This window comes from Leuciscus leuciscus, assembly GCF_965113295.1.
Source record: "Leuciscus leuciscus genome assembly, chromosome: 4".
NCBI lineage: Eukaryota > Metazoa > Chordata > Actinopteri > Cypriniformes > Leuciscidae > Leuciscus > Leuciscus leuciscus.
This window is the reverse complement of record NC_138728.1, coordinates 30,381,165-30,395,356: the sequence shown is the minus strand read 5'-3', so window position 1 is coordinate 30,395,356 and position 14,192 is coordinate 30,381,165. Positions and strand designations below refer to the sequence as shown.

The 14,192-nt window shown below is 43.1% G+C and overlaps 1 long non-coding RNA gene across 1 annotated transcript; it reads left to right on the top strand.

The window, feature by feature from the left end:
• Positions 1–439: 439 nt before the first annotated feature.
• On the top strand, positions 440–3,084 carry LOC309497724. Its single transcript, XR_014205684.1, has 3 exons — positions 440–626; positions 718–796; positions 1,178–3,084. It is a non-coding gene; the product is annotated as an uncharacterized lncRNA (long non-coding RNA).
• The last annotated feature ends 11,108 nt before the right edge of the window (positions 3,085–14,192 follow it).

Genomic DNA, 14,192 nt, shown 5'->3' with positions numbered 1-14,192 from the left:
ATATATATATATATATATATATATATATATAGACTAGTTAATGTCATTTTATTAATAGATTGATGTGCCAAGAGTGACGTAGTCTTCACGTAGACTGAGTTAAGCAAGAGTCTTGTGACAAAAATTATAATAGGACATTATAGCAATACAAAAATCATAGTACTTGGATACTTAAGTACATTTGAAGGCAAATACTTTTGTACTTTTACTCAAGTGAATGTTTAAAGGCAGCACTTCTACTTTTACTTGAGTAATATTTTACCTTGAGTATCTTTACTTTAACTCAAGTACATGGTATGTGTACTTCGTCCACCACTGCCTGTAAGTGATTTGCAAGCTTTAAAATCATTACAGTATATATTATGCAGTATATATGTCTAACGAAAATACGTGTTTTGTAAACAACAGCTGCAGGACCACGTTTCCCTCCTGCGTCCGAGTCCGCAGCCCGGAGACGGCTCTTTACATGTGGGGAGTATCACTTAACGCATACAAGTGTGTTGGTGACATGTGCTTAGTGTTTTATGTTATTTTACAGACTCTGCTGCTAGGGATTTTTTTTGAGGAGGAAGATGACGAGGAGATGGCAACTGTAGCCTCACAAGCTGAGGAGCAACTTCCTCAAGGTATGTAAATCTTGAACAATATTTTACAAACAATTCTGTGACAACAGTATTTTTTAAATGACATATCATATTCTTATATTTTACAACACAGGGGAATGGCACTTCTCAGGTGTCAATCTACATTCACTCTTTGAGTGAACATCTTCAAAGCAAAAAGAGAATTTAAAGGTGTATGTAAAAGGTTTTTATTTCATTTTTTATCATAATCACTGACTAAAGCTCATTCTTGTCATCTCACACGTCCCCCACTCCCCTTGGAATAAGTGGCTGTTGTAGTTGGAGGCGCGTTGTAGTTTGGGCTGATTTGCTTCACACTTGGCTGATCCTATCTCATTTTTCTTCTTGTATTTGTCCTAATGGTGCTTGGGTGAAAAACAGGATGATTTTCACTGCTTCCTTCCATCGTTTCATCATCATGTCGCCTGTCTACTAATCATACATGCTTTGCACTAAACCTTGTAATCGCAGTAGCTGTCCACCAGAGCTGAGAAAGTCATGCAGTGAAAGTCTAAAACAATAAGATAATTATGTTGTGTCTTTTTACGCTCCAGCCACTGCGGCCTCGAGAGGCCCTGCTCCTGCCCCGGCTCGTGCTCCTGCCCCGGCTCATGCTCCTGCCCCTGCTCCTCCAGCATTGTGGACCCCTGGCCAGGTGTCCCATCCGCCTGCAGAGCTTCCTGTCCACTGGAACGAGCAACTCCCATCTTTCCAGCAGGACTGGATCAGGAAGACTCTGTTCAGGGCCAACACAAAAACAGGGAAGCCTGAGCTGACGCCACATCCCAACTTCTGGTGGTACCCTCCCCAGCCCCCGACCGTCTTCACCCAGCCCCCTGCTCTGGGGCGCTGTAAAGGGGGGGTAAACGATGACGATTCTCGGGGCCCATGACTAAGAGGGGGCCCAGAGAAGCCCCCAATAAAATTGTGGTGCTAAAAAAAAATATTTGATAGTAAAAATTATTAACTTTAAATTATTCTATTTGCTGTTTCCTGGTGTCAAAAAAATGTATTTGTTTAGGAAGCACAAACGTCCGTGGGCCCCTCTCCCCCTCTCGATTATCATAAAATGGTTCAGTCCGCCCAAATTGTATCCAGGCAACACAAACAGCTTGACTTCACTTATAGCGCCGGCAGAATATCAACTTGACGGAAGAGGAAGTGAAAATGCCTCAAAAATCTTGAAGTCAAGAACGGAAAGAGAAAAAAATAAGAGAAGTGAAAGAGGCTCCGTCGACAGTATGTTACCCAATATTTTACAAGAAAAGGTGGGTTTGTAAGTAGGCCTAAATTGTTAGTGGACCGCCCGTGACAATGATCGTAGCCTACGGCACTTTTCTGTGCGTACGCACGCGTTGTACATGAGGCCCCAGGTCTCTACGGTAGCATTTTTCGACAAGTTAGCACGTTTCGATAGAGCAGGGTGCAGCGGGTGCACGGCTTTGCCTCACATGCAGCCGGTGTCGGCATCTTTGTACGAGGCTCCGCCCACTTTCAGCACCCTGCTGTGGTCCACGCTGTTGCACCTGTCTTGCAAGCAGTCTAACTTCATGAACTCTGATAAAAATCCTGAAAAAAGGTTTCAGTGCATCTCTTGAAGATGATGTGGAGTTGTATTACTACAATGTCCCCTATATTGTCAAATACAACATGATTCATCTCTGCCAACCATCTTCACATAATACTTTCACATTATCTGATCCAGACCGACTCGGCAAAACTCAATTTAAACAGCGCAAAATGACTGCCTGTGGACGTTATAGATAGAAATGATTATATTTCTGTTTTTATTCACACAATAAATATTTAAACTAGTTTTAATGAAAATTCATGTAGTTTTAGGAAAAGTCAGGGAGCAGCAAGGCTTTGTGATTTATTTAGACAAAGTTATTGACTATGCAAATTTCAAAACGGTCAAAATGACGCCTTGTTCGTTCTAGTGTTAAAGATAATTACCATAAGTTTAAATGTGGCGGTTAAAATGACTGCTGGTGGCCGTTCTAGTGTTAAAAGTGCATGATAAGGGAACTCAATTTTCTCCCCATGTTAGGTCAAGAAAACACTGGAAAAAATAACAATACACAGTTTAGAAATGTTGAGCAAGGACAAGAGATTAGAAATGATGTGGAAAGAGTAACTCAGACTCATCTATGTTATACCTTGGCCATTCTTTGATATAGTATATTATGCAAGTTCTGCTTAAATTATTAGAAATTTTATATGGCCATTTTGTTTTATGGTGGTGTTTTCTTGTTGAGATTTTTTTTTCACCACAGATTGTAATTCCTGTTTTTTAAATTGAAGAGTTTTATTTTGAAATTTCAGTATCAGTGTTGAAGCAAATAAATATAAATACATTTCATTGTATTAAGAGTGCTCAGTGTTTCCGTTACATTTCAACTGTCATGTTAAAAATATTAGGTTAGATTAGATTAACTTTATTGTCATTGCCAGTGTACAGTACAAATATACAAATATAAATATATGTGAATACACTACATGACACATGTACAGCTATGCACAGTGTAATAGCAATTTTTATCTCACTTGGAAAAACAGCATCACAGGTGTAAGACAACACTCAAAAAGGCAAAATTGTAATAAAGAAGAAAAGGCTTTATTCTTTGAGGAATCTTTTTCGCAACCGCAGCCACCCAGATGTGAAACAGAAAAGCCTCCTGGACTCAATGAAACATAGACATTTTATACAGGTTTCTGACATTCTTGACTCCTCCTTCCCCCCCTTGACTCCCCCCCCCTCCCCCCCCCCCTCCCCCTCCCCCTCCCCCAGAACACATGCTGTTCTTTGTCCCTGAGAAGTCAAAAGGCCTTCATCTACAATCTAAATGACCTCCTGCTTCCCTCAGGAGGGGGCCTGAGACCCTATTATTATACGACACCCTGTATTCCTTAACTAAAACTCTTTCTCGTGCCCCAGGTGGTTGTTCTCTTTCCTGGCCCATCTGGCATTATTGTGTTTGTTCTCTCATGTCCCCTTCAGCTGTAAGAGATCCTCACAGAAACATATGACTAAATGGTATTAACAGTTAGGAAAACGATGAAATTAAGTAATACTGAATTTTCCATAACAGTCTCCTCCTCTTTATCATTCTCTGATAAAATATACATATAAAAATTCAGCCTTGTTTTCTAATTTTAATTAGACCCATTATGCTATTAAATCTTCAGAATAGAATCAATTCAAGTTTTTTTTACATCACAGTTATACCCCTCATGTTTGACTTTCGTATACCTGGTCATTTTACTTGAATTCAGCAATATTCGACAATCTTGAAAAGATACAAAGAAATAAAAGTGCATAAAAATCTCTTATTTCAAATTCTGTCTTTTAACCCTTTTTACATATCATCATTCTTGAAATAAAAAAATTAAGAACAATAACGAAACCAGTAATCAATAAAAATAAAATAAAATAAAAATAGATAATAAAAGTTTTAGAAAATCTCTTTCATGTACCCAGAAAGGTAAAAAAATTATCACATCTCTGTGTAAATGTCATCGCTGTCATAATCATACTGCTCTCCACCAGTGGCCGGATACATAGTCAGTTTTATTGCTTGAACTGACGTCATCGTGCTACCTGTCCCTGCCCTGATCAGTCTCTGTACTGAACTGGAAATGCACGTCATGATACATGGTAAACAGAATAAAATTAACAGTCCCATTCCAACAATTGGCAAGACAACTTGAATTATTCGGTAGAACCACCCTGACCACAAAGACATCAGCCATCCCGCCCACTGATTATCAGTAGCCGGAGAGGGCTCCCTTACGGCTTCCCTCATGTGATCAATGATATTGGTTATGTTGTCACTGTAATCAGGAATGTTAAAACAACATGATACCCCCAACATTTTACAAACTCCACCCCTCTCTGCCGTGAGAATGTCAAGAACTAAACGGTTTTGAATAACTGATTCTCTCAATTGACGCATTTCCTCGCTTATTAATGTCAAAGCATTTCCTGTGCTATTGGCTATTGCTAATACTGTCCATGCTAACCCATTAATCTTGTTAATCGTTACCGCTGTACCCACCCCTAAGAAAATTGACCAACCTATATTTGCTCCCGGTGTTGTCCACGGATCAGTTAAAACATATCCTGCATAATTGTTTGGCAGAGCCCCAGGCAGGATCTTAACATCTCGTTTCTCCCTTTTACCTACTTTGTTTGGCAAATACACAGAAGTTCCAACATTCATTAAAGCTGGATAACAGCAACCTGACCAGTCTTTCTTAGGCAAACGGTGATAAGCTCTGTCGCCACAAACCCACACCGCCGCTGGTGAACTTTGGTGCGGTTTGTTGAAGGGGCATGTGAAGTTGACTTCTTTGTTGTTGATGACCGCTGTACAATTGTCCATTGTTCTGTCATGTACGTTGATTTTGATCCTGCAGTCAGACCATCCAGTTCTTAACAGTCTTGGTCTGTTGAAGCAGACGCAAACGTCACCCTGAGCATACGTTACCCTCAACGGTGGAATTGCTATGTTAGTGTTGTTGTATTGTTGTATATGATCACAGTCGTCCGCAGGCTGTTTCGTTGGTGTTCTTCCTTCTTCCAGGTCCACAACAGCTTTTAGCACATCAGTCATCTGTTGAGGAATAAGACACTTAGTTTCGTTGACTGTTGCTGTCGTCAGAGGGACAGCTTTCCAGGCATGAGACATTTGCAGACACACCCAGCAGCTTGTTTTTATCTCCAGTTCCTCTTTCTGCAGTATTGCTAGTGCGCAGGCTTTGTTCCCCTGGCATTTCATCATGGCTTTTTGCACTTCAGGATTTATCTGACCTCTGCTTGTGTCTTCGTCCCCCATCCAGGCCAGTTCTTCTTCAGAAGCCTGTTCGACCGTGGGTGACACAGGTGACAAGAAAGGTGTCGCCGTCGTTGCTGTTTGTGGTCTGGTTGCCTCGATTACCATAATGTCTATTGTCTCATACCAGTCAGTTTCAGTCAAGTCCAGGGCACAGTAATACCTGCCTTGGTCCGCACGTGTCGCATGTTTCAATTTTACTCTCATTCCATATCTGTTGTTACTCGTTTCGTCTTCAGTGTGTACCTGAAATCTTTCATCGTATTCCGTCCTGTAGTGATGAGCGTATGCTTTTACGTCGGTCCACCTACATGGGCTTTCGCAGAAGTAGAAATGTGCGTGCTCTTCTGCATGTCCATCGCACCCGAGACAGTTCTTTTGGAATGGGTTGCACTTGAAAGTCACACTTGATCCCTCCTCTATCGTGACGATGCTTCCGTGCAGTCCTCTCACCGGCTCCACTTCCGTGTATGTGTCTCTTTTATCACGTTGTCTGATGATGCTGTTCAGTACAGATGTTTCCGTCCAGTTGATGTGTTTTTCTGCGGGCCACGCTTTCAAGCCCTCAGTGGAACACAAATTTATTAAACAGATAGTCACTGATAAAATTAAAATGGATGTAGTCTTACAAGGTTCACACATTCCTGGCAGTCTGGATGGGTGCCATGGCTTTGAACGAATCATCTTGTACAATACTGCAACTGTGTTGTGTCAGAGAATACCTTTTGAAACGCTCAGAGTCTTATCAGTCTTTGTTGATATACAGTGTACCGCCTGACGCTGATCGTGCAATCGGAACTGTCTTCTTCTCCCAGCTCCCTCTCTGCAGCTTGTATTTCACTCCGCTCGTCGCTGTCTGCACATTGGTCTCACCACTTCTCCTGAGTGACTTTGCACCTGCGCTTAGCGTTCTGGTCTGTTTTTAACTTATTGTGGAGCTTGTCGTTGTCCTTGGGGCTCCTCCTCCTGTTGCTCTTCCGATATGGGTGGAACTCTCCTGCAGTGATTGGCATGCACCCACGTGGCTCGTTCTCCGACCTTCACCGCCGTATGCGTGATCAGCAAAACTTGGAATGGTCCTAGCCACCGTTTTGCCCTCCAGTTCTTTCTCCTGAGGTCGCGGATCACCACGTAATCACCTGGTCTGATTTTGTGCAGGAACGTCTCTGCTACTTGGCTCTTAGAGAGAGCTTCCTTTACCTGCACAGAAATGTTAGATAACAAACACGACATCTCTTTGCAGTAATTCAACATTTCATTCTCACACACATCTGTCGATGGAAGCCTCCTTTTTTCCCCTGTTATACCCATGAATGGTGGTCTACCAAAGAGGATTTCAAATGGGCTCAAATTTGTTTTGACTCTCTTTCTCATTCTCATGTACATTAACACAGTGGGAAGTGCATTCACCCATGAAAGTCCTGTTTCTTCACAGCATTTTGCCAATTTGTTCTTTACCGTCTGGTTTTCACGCTCAACAGCGCCCCCGCTGGCAGCGTGATAGGCACAGTGTGTTCTCATATCAATTCCTAAGAACTTGCCCACCTGTTTGATTGTCTCATTGACAAAATGTCTTCCGTTATCGGAGCTGATCTTTCTTGGGACGCCCCAACGGGGTACAATCTCGGTCAGCAGTGCCTTTGCAACTGCTGCTGCATCTTGTCTTGAGGTGGGAAAAACCTCAACCCATTTCGAAAACATATCCACCATTACCAAACAATATTTCTTTTTTCCGCACGGGGTTAGTTCAATGAAATCAATCATTAAATATTCAAATGGCCCCTCTGGGGCTGGCTGACTTGCCAGTGGTGTTTTAATGCCCCGTGCAACGTTATATGTGGTGCAAATCACACATCTTTTGCAAAAATTTTCAGCATATATTGTGAAACCTTTGGTAAACCACAATTCTTTCATTTGCATAATCATCCCCATTTTTGATACATGGTCCAACCCATGTAACAATTTAGCGTAATGTCGGAAAAAATGGCTGGGCAGACATGGCTTTCCATTGACAGATGTCCATACACCATCAATAATGCTGCAGCCTGACGCCTTCCATTTGTTTTTCTCAGCTCCTGTGGAAAAAGACTGCATGCTCTGGAAACAAGGAGAAATGTCATTGTTAGGGTTAATGTCAACTTGTGCGCAAGTAGCGCCACTGTTGTCAGCTTTCATCTGCTTTGCTGCCGCTGCTTTCGCAGCCATATCAGCTCTGGCGTTGCCTGTTGATATGGAAGTTTTATCATTAGTATGCGCTGCGCATTTACAGATTGCAATCTTGCCTGGTAGTAAAATAGCCTCTAAAAGGTCAGATACCAACGAAGCGTTCAGTATTGGTCGTCCGTCTGACTTCAAACATTTTCTGTGCTTCCACAAAGCACCAAAGTCATGTGTGACCCCAAAAGCATAACGCGAGTCTGTGTAAATCGTTACACACTTATCAGTCATCAATTTACATGCTTCAGTCAAAGCGACTAATTCAGCTGCCTGTGCAGAGTAATGACGTGGTAATTTGCCAGATTTTACCGTTTCAAATTCAGTCGTTACAGCATAGCCAACGTTATTTTGTCCCGTTTGTGGATCTTTCGACGCAGATCCATCCACAAACAGGACATTGTCACAGTTATCAAGTGGAACGTCCATCAAATCTGGACGCGGTGTGCACACCTGTTCAAGCGCTGATAGACAACAGTGATGTTCATCGCCATCCTGCTCTGTGGGCAGAAGGGTGGCGGCGTTCAAAGTTGTGCATCTTTTAACAGTGATATTCGGCATATCCAACAAAATTGTGTGATACCTCAGCCATCGAGCTGTAGATAAATGTGACGTTCTCTGCTCCTGCAAAATCAAAGACACCGAATGTGGGACTTCTAAAGTCAGATCAGCATAGCCTACAAACTCTTTTGAGGCCATAACAGCCAATTCAGCCGCTGCCACTGCCCTCAGACAGTGTGGCAATCCTGCGGCTACAGGGTCGAGTTTTGTTGAAAAATAGCCTACGGGTCTCAATCGGTCACCATGTGTTTGCAGGAGGACAGAAGTCATATAACCATTCTTTTCATCGACCATCTGTGTGAACCTACGGTCCACCACCGGGAGGCCCAGCGATGGGGCCGTACACAACTGTACTTTCATGTTATCAAATGCTGCTTCAGCCTCACTTGTCCAAACAAGTTTGTCACATGACTTCAGCCCTTTCCCTGTTGTGAGGGCTCGTAAAGGCTGTTCTAAAATGGCATAGTTGGGAATGAATGTACGACAGTAAGCACACATCCCCAAAAATGACAACAACTGCTTTTTTGTTACTGGCTTTGGCGCTTCTTTTATGCCCTGCACCCTCTTTTGTGACAGTGTTTTGCTGTTTTGTTTGATAACATGGCCCAGAAAAGTCACTTCCTGTTTCACAAACTGAAGCTTTGAAAGGCTGACCCTGTGCCCCCCCCTCTCAAGATGCTTGAGGAGAGTCACAGTGTCAGCCCTGCAAATAGACTCACTTTCTGAACAGATCAAAAGGTCATCAACATAAGAAAGTAATGCTGTTCCTTTTGTCACAGTCAGATTCTCAATACTTCTCCTCAGTGCCTCATTGAATAAAGTCGGACTTTCACAAAAACCCTGGCATAATCTCGTAAAAGTATAACCCCTTCCATTGAAATCAAACGCAAACCAAAACTGGCTTTTTTTATCGACCGGAACGCTAAAAAAAGCATTAGCCAAATCCACCACAGAAAAATACTTTGCATTTTCTGGAATTTGAGTTAGGATCGTATATGGATTGGGGACTCGGGGTGCGCGCGCAACGACAGATGAATTTACCGCTTGGAGGTCCTGGACAAAACGCCATTCAACAGGCTGATTACGATCTCGTATCTTTTTTACAGGAAAAATTGGAGTTCTGACCGGTGAATCATCACAAGGCCTAATTACGCCCTCTTTCAATAAGGCATCAAACACCGGTTTTATACCCTCTATTGCTTCACGTTTCAGGGGATATTGTGCCTTACATGGTCTGAAATCAGATTTTGGTGTGATTACAACTGGCTCACACCCTTTTATCAGCCCCACATCATATTTGTTTTTTGCCCATAAGTTTGGTGATATTTGTGCCAAAGAAATATCAATTTCTGAAGCAGAAATATTCCCCTTTTCCTGTGCGGTCACATTTTTCCCAATAGCAGTCACATTTCTCAGGACCTCAACCTCAAAGTCACAGTTTGATTTAAATGCCCCCACACTTTCACTCTCTGCTGTCTGTGAATCAACCTTTACCCAGTCTGTGGCTGATAAACATTCTTTCACAAAAAGCCCCACATCTCTCCACTGCTGGCTTATGGCCTTCGACACAGATAAGTGGCATGCAGTGTTCTCTGTCATAAGATAACACTCTTTCTGACTCTTATTTAATACTGCAGACAGTGCACAGATATTTTCTTTCCAGAAAATGTTGTCAAATTTCACACTTTCATTCTTCACAGAATTAAACCACATCTTTTCAAAGTCTAAATCTCGCTCTGTCACAACATGTGATGTACAATGCATTTTATCATTTGTCATAAACTCTGTGTTGACTGGGTTTGTTCGATTTTTAGCCAATTTCAAAATTTTCTCTGCCCAATCAGCATTTATTATCTGCCACTCATATGCCCATTTCGGCTCAAATTTAGAACATGTAATTTGTGGTGTTTCTTCAATGTTGATTCCATGTGAATTAGCACAGAGGGACAAATTTAATTTACACATTAAATCACGAGCCATTAGAGGTGCGGGACAGTGAGGAGACCACACGAACTCGTGGTTGAAAAAGCGACCGCTTTCTGTCTCGCACTCTAACGGCTCTGTTAACCGGTCAGAGATCAAATGGCCTGAAGCCGAGGTGCTTTCATACACTTTCCCGGTTAGCTTCGGAACACATGGTAAATCACGTGGTCGTAAAGTTGACTGGCAGGCTCCTGAATCGACCAAAAATTCAATAATTACCCCTTTGACTAGTAACGGATAAATTGGCATTTCAGAAAACCCCGTACTTTTGTACAATCTCATACGCTCGTCATTCACAACACTGCTCAAATCATCAGTCATAGCTTTGCTCAAAGTTTCATCAGGCACACAAAAGGATTTGCAAGCAGTTTCTTCATTGCAGATAGCAGAAAGTAAATCAGTGTATGTGTTTGTGTTTGCGTCGTGTGTGCATGTGTTAGTAAGAATATTTTCACTTCCCTTTGCTGTAGCCAGAGATCGGCCCAAAAAAACAGAACCCTTTCCGTCCCGCTCTCCAGTCCCCTCGTTTCAATCAGACTTCATGGCCGGACACTCGGAGCTCCAATGTCCTTTCTCCTTGCAAAATCTACATTTTGTACAGTCTCTGGTCACGTGGTCATTCGTTGCACAAATGTAACAGCTCCATCTTACCCCAGCAGCTCTTTCCTTCTGTCCTCTTCTATTAGCAGGGTTTGATCTGGAATATTCAGGCTTGTTGGGTTGTTGTGATTGTTGTTGTTGCATAACAACCATTGTGACGGGCTTTTTCTTCCCGCTCCTCTCTTCGACGTCTTTTTCGGCATGAATGGCATGTTGCAGCATTCTATTCAGACGACCGTCTTCCCAGCCTACATAGCTGGTTTTCGCTCCCCTCCTGATCTCGGGTTTTAGCCCTTGCAGGAAATAGCCCATCAGATGTTTCTCCCACGTGCTTGCCTTTGTTCCCCTGTCTTCTGGCTCAGTTAAACCACTGTACTTTGCAAATGTCTCAAAAAGTCTGAAATAATAGCTTCTCACCGTTTCGTCCTTTTCCTGGACACAGTACGTGATTTTCTCGGTGTCCACACGCGCAGGGAAAGCTTCTATGATGTGCTTTGAGAATTTTTCCACTTCGTTCTTGTACGGTTCGTTGCTGACATGGTCCCAGTTGGTGTGCACTCTCCTAACGTCTGCCTTTGTCAACTTGCCAGACACTTTGCCCCAGTTTGCAGCGCCCATTTTTACAGTTAGCAATCGTTTCAGTTCTTGTGTGGTGGGGCTGAATTCTTTACACACTGCGAGCAGTTCGCTGGCAAAGTTCTCGCCCGCGTCTCGCGGATCTGGCAAATGTGCCATTGCATCCTGCATGTCTGACATAGTCCATGCTCTGAAAACTAGCATTGGGCCGTCCGTGCCTGCAACTTCAACCATCGGAGCAGTCACATTCGACACTTTAACCTTTGCCGCTGTGAAACTGACCTTTTCTGGCTTGGCTTGTGATCTTGTCAACATTTGCTGTCCGTTTGGTCCCGGTCTTTCCTCATTCGGGGTGTACGGAACTATTTCTCCGGAAACTTCCCCCTCGTCTTCTTTGCTGCTTGTCGCGGCCCGTGCTGAGGAGTCTGTCTCCCCCTGCTGTACTGGCGGTGTTGGTAGTTGTGCTTGAAACTGTTCTGTTAGTCTTTTTGCCACTCGTTCTGCGGCTTCTGCCCCCGCTCGCGCTGCTCTTGCTTCTGCTTCTGCCTGCGCTGCTCTTTGGGCTGCTAATGTCAATTCAATTTGTGCTCTTGCTTCAGCGAGTTGTCTTTCTTGGTCTGCCATTCGTTGTTCCATTTGTTGTCTGTCCCGTTCCAGTTCTTGTGCGGTTCTCATGGGTGGTGGAGAGCGGTCCAGATCGAGGTCCAGTTTGAGAGCCGAGATCTCTGCCACGGGGTAGTGATTTGTGTTGTAGGCGGGCGGCGGAGCCGTCGCCCCCTCAGTCACATGTGGGGAAACACATACATTCGGTTCATTAGTAGTATTCTGTTCCAGTGGAACTGCTTTCACATATACAACATTCTCACCATTATATGCTAATTCTTTTTGTATTTGCTTTCGTTCTCGTCTGTCAGCTTCTTCCAACCAACACTTTATAGTCTGTTTACAGTCCTTGCACACATGTTTAACACACACACAGCAACCCTTCTGTTTTTTCTCGTTCTTTTCTATTGATTCTTTTACGACATTAAGTCTTATATTACTCAAGGTTCCCGCCTCGGGGAAATCGTGATATTTGATAAGTTTTTGTATGTCAATCATACATTTTCCACCATAATTATTTCTCATTTGACAGAAAATAGGTGTGTAAAAATGGTCTGATTTACTGTTAGATGACCCCATTTTTGGCTGAGTTCCTCTTTTCTGGATTTCACAATTCGACACGTGTCTTACAGAATCTGTCAAACGTCTTCGACAGACCCGATCTTTTACTCCGAGATCGGACGGACCTCTGCTTGTTTACGTTCCACTCAAAGTTTTCTCACGTGCGCTTATTCGCTTGACTCAATTCAATGTGGTAAAACTTCGAGTAGAGCACAATCACCCAGAAACTTCTTAATCCTGTTTTAAACTTTCTCTAAGGTTTACATAAATTTCGAATAGAACGTAATCATCTCAGCAGCTGTGATTTCTTTGAATCACCAGTGGATCCCCTGTCCACTAACGAGCTAAGTGAGGCAGAAACTGGTCTGCTTTGTCAGATCAATTTCTCCCCATAAAATGTGTGATTAACTGACCTCTCGCTCGTACCAAAAGGCAAAACTCAGCCAATATGGTTCACGTTCACTCACAATTATCAGATTACACTCAACTTCAATAAAACAATTTGCCGTGTCTTACCCAGATGCTTTTTTTTGTTTCTCCCGCAATCCGCGGATTCTTGTCCTGGTGGGAGCTTCCTTCACTGGCCCTGAATGCGGAATTGCTCTCTCTCTCGTAATCTGTTGAGTTTCTATCCCAAACTGTCGAGGTATGAGACGGCCGCCTGTTGCTGCCGAGGTTGTGCACTTTCCCGTCAAATCCGTTCTCAGGACCAGGAGACGAAGCGTCCGCACAGGATCCTAACTTCTGACACCAGCTGTAATAGCAATTTTTATCTCACTTGGAAAAACAGCATCACAGGTGTAAGACAACACTCAAAAAGGCAAAATTGTAATAAAGAAGAAAAGGCTTTATTCTTTGAGGAATCTTTTTCGCAACCGCAGCCACCCAGATGTGAAACAGAAAAGCCTCCTGGACTCAATGAAACATAGACATTTTATACAGGTTTCTGACATTCTTGACTCCTCCTTTCCCAGTTTCTGTAAATTTCCTTAAAGACATCTTATATCTCAAGCTGGTATGGACTGGTTCCCCCCCCCCTCCCCCCCTCCCCCCCCCCCCCCCCCCCAGAACACATGCTGTTCTTTGTCCCTGAGAAGTCAAAAGGCCTTCATCTACAATCTAAATGACCTCCTGCTTCCCTCAGGAGGGGGCCTGGGACCCTATTATTATACGACACCCTGTATTCCTTAACTAAAACTCTTTCTCGTGCCCCAGGTGGTTGTTCTCTTTCCTGGCCCATCTGGCATTATTGTGTTTGTTCTCTCATGTCCCCTTCAGCTGTAAGAGATCCTCACAGAAACATATGACTAAATGGTATTAACAGTTAGGAAAACGATGAAATTAAGTAATACTGAATTTTCCATAACACACAGTATATACATTATACAGTACTGAAGTAGTGCAGTATTACAGAGGACAAATTACGGGTGTGGACATGGGATGGAGTTCAATTGTCTGATTGACTTAAATATATGAGAATGATAGTCAAAATACCATAAAAGCGCATGATTTTATGTAAATTAATATGAAAAAAGTCTCAGCTGTGTTGGGGGCCCTGTCAAGATTCTTTTCATGGGGCCCAAAATCCTTAGCAGCGCCCCTGCCCCTGCTTCTCCTGATATCTTCTTCTGCCGCC